Here is a 3,327-nt window from a genome sequence, read left to right on the forward strand (position 1 = left end):
ATTACTGAAACTGCTCCCTGCGGAAGATTCCTATATTAAAGCACACCCACAACACTCATTAGCCCGTGCAGGACTCACTATTCTCATGTTTATGCTGCTCTTCTAGCGCGCTAAAGTTAGCTTTAGGTTGGATATTCGCCGGACATTTACTTTAATACAGTCGGCTGTATTATATGGAGGACGAGAAATGACTCAAGTATAAATAAATAAATGAATGAATTATACGTAAATGCAGAATTAATTAATTAAATAAATAAATATAGAAATGCATAAATAAATAAATGCTGAAATACATAAGTAAATACATGTAGAAATACATACATAAATGAATGAATAAATAAACGATTAAATTCTGAAATAATAAATAGGCCTAAATAAATGCAGATATGCATAAATAAATAATTTTCAAAAGTCAAAAGTATAATTTTTAATTGTGCTATTTTTGTATAATTTGTGTTATGCTATATTTTTTCTTCATTTATTTATGTATTTTTACATTTATTTATGCATTTCTACATGTATTTATGTATGTGTACGTATGTTAATAAGGTAGGCGGTCCTAACCTCTCTCAATGCAGGATTGGTTAAACAGGATCGGTATCGTTACGGCTGTGCTACTGTGGATAGGCCTACTAGTTTTGTTAGTTTTGTTGTAGGTACGCGAATTGAGTTTCCCGACAACGCTTTATCTGTAGAGTGGTAAAGGGAAAAAAAGCTCTAACCTGTTAACATGGGTGCGGTATTTAATATTTCCAGTATTTAGATTTACATTATTCATCATAACCAACTGAGCAGAATCAATCTGAATTCAAGTATATACTTTTTTAATTCGTTGAATTATATAGTGTAATTCAGATGTATCTGTTTGACTGGGACTTTAATTATTTAAAATGTTGTGCTAACTAAATTCCCTAGCAAATTATTCCCCATCAAAATATATGCATCACAATCATGCAGATGTTAAAATCGTCTCTAAATATGTGGTAATCATCTGCACCAAGACCTTGGACGGACTGAACCCCCTGTTTAAATAAGATGAACCAGCAGATGGAGACATTTACTGGATATGCACAATTACAGTCATCATTTGGTTCTTAATATCAAACCATACATATCTATACAAATGTTTTTTTTTTATTTTACATTGTCCCTTTTTGCATATTTTTAATTAATGAATAATTATGCATGAATATAGACTGGATGAGCACTATAGTTTATATGTTAATTTGGTAACTTTACAATAAGGACTCATTTGTTAACATTAGTTAATGTATTGACTAACATGAACTAACCATGATACATTTATTAATCTTTGTTAATGTTAGTTAATACAAATCCAGCTGTTCATTGTTTGTTCATGTTAGTTCACAGTGCATTAACTAATGTTAACAAATACATCTTTTGATTTTAATAATGTATTAGTAAATGTTGAAATGAACAAAGATTCATAAATGCTGTTAAAGTATTGTTCATCTTTAGTCCATGTTAACTAAAGTAGTTAACTATTGTTAACTAATGAACCTTATTATAAAGTGTTACCTTAAACTGTTATTATCGAGGAGGTATTACAAAGGGGAAAAAAAACATTATTAAACAGACATTATCAAGGTGAGCATTTGTCACCACAAATGGAGAACCTTGAAATTTAACTTTTAAATCTGTAATATGTGATTATTTAGACTACACACAACCTTTGAAACGTTAAGAGGAAGATTATAATTACATCCGGACAGTTCTATAATCTTAAATAGATTTGCCAGGACCTGGACCTTCCTGCAGAGAGCACTTCGTGACATGCAATAAGAACAGTTCATTACCAAAACACATCACAATCTTCTCCTTTGACGTTAGTCATTTGAACAACCAGATAATTCAATAAGAATGAAGATATTCTTTGTATAATCATATTGGATTTCAGCCTGTCATCATATGGTGGATGAAACATTATTCTTGCATGCATATGCTGAGTCATTCTCACTGAAAACAGTGGCAGAACGTCTCGGTTACGGATGTAACCCTCATTCCCTGAGTGGGAACGGAGACATTACGTCGGATGACGACGATTGGGGTTTCGCTTAGAAGCCTATCACCTTCGAGTATTAGAAAACGAGCCAATGGCAATGAAATGCCATGGGTCTGCGGAATTTGCATAGCGTAACTCCGCCCGCCGCAGGGGGTATATAAGGAAGTACGCGAGCACAATGCAGACATGCCTTCGCTGAGGAGCCGAGACTGGCCCCAGGCGTTTTTCAGCGGTACAGCGGAAGTGGCAGGAAGACGTAACGTCTCCGTTCCCACTCAGGGAACGAGGGTTACATCCGTAACCGAGACGTTCCCTTTCGTGGTCACTCCGAGTTACGTCGGATGACGACGATTGGGGTTCCAGTCTAATCACGCCACCTCGGCTGTCTTCCAGTGCCCTGCGTAAGTCTGAGCTCCCTGTTGTGAGACTAGCACGAACGAAGGAGTCCTACTTAACACAGGGATACCAAGGTACACTGGGAAGCATATCTCCAGAGAGAAGTATGCAATTATGCCCAGCCATTGATGGGGGGGACTTAGAATACACATATGGCCAGAGGCTGCATATGGAAGATCACTGAGGTGTCCAGCCGCAGGTGGAATTTTAAACCCCAGGGGTGGCAAGGTGGCTTGCCAAGGGAAAGACACACGCTCACAAGGAGACTTACAGCGGAATACACATGTGGGGGTCGCCCAGAGGGGGGACCATGCACATGGTGGCACCTAGTCAAGCGCAAAAGCTGAGTATGGAATTTTGGCATAACTCAGGCGTTGACATAAGCAGTGCTGGAGGAACTCAGAGCTTATCAGACTCACCTGAGGAAAATATCGCACGTATCCCGTCCGTGGAGGGGAATGGCGAGCAAGCGAAGACACCTGAGCAGAATCTAGCACCGGCTGGTTGAAGCGAGTACATGAGAAGAAACTGGCTCTACTCGGAGATTATAAAATCTCGCGAATGTGTTGGGTGTCGCCCAGCCTGCAGCTCTACAAATGTCTGTTAGCGAGGCGCCATGCGCTAGAGCCCAAGAGGAAGCCACACTACGTGTGGAGTGGGCTTTCACACCAAGGGGGCACGGACGACCTTGCTGCTGGTATGCCAACGCAATGGTATCCACTATCCAGTGTGATAACCTTTGCTTTGAGAGAGCCTTTCCCTTCAGCTTCCCACCATGACAGACAAAGAGCTGGTCTGAGGTCCTGAAACACCGCGTTCTGTCTACAAAAGCACGGAGGGCGCGTACTGGACAGAGCAGTGCCAAGGCTGGGTCTGCCTCCTCCAAGGGCAGCGCTTGCAGGTTCACT

This window comes from Scardinius erythrophthalmus (assembly GCF_964197995.2).
Source record: "Scardinius erythrophthalmus genome assembly, chromosome: 15".
Taxonomy (NCBI): Eukaryota; Metazoa; Chordata; class Actinopteri; order Cypriniformes; family Leuciscidae; genus Scardinius; species Scardinius erythrophthalmus.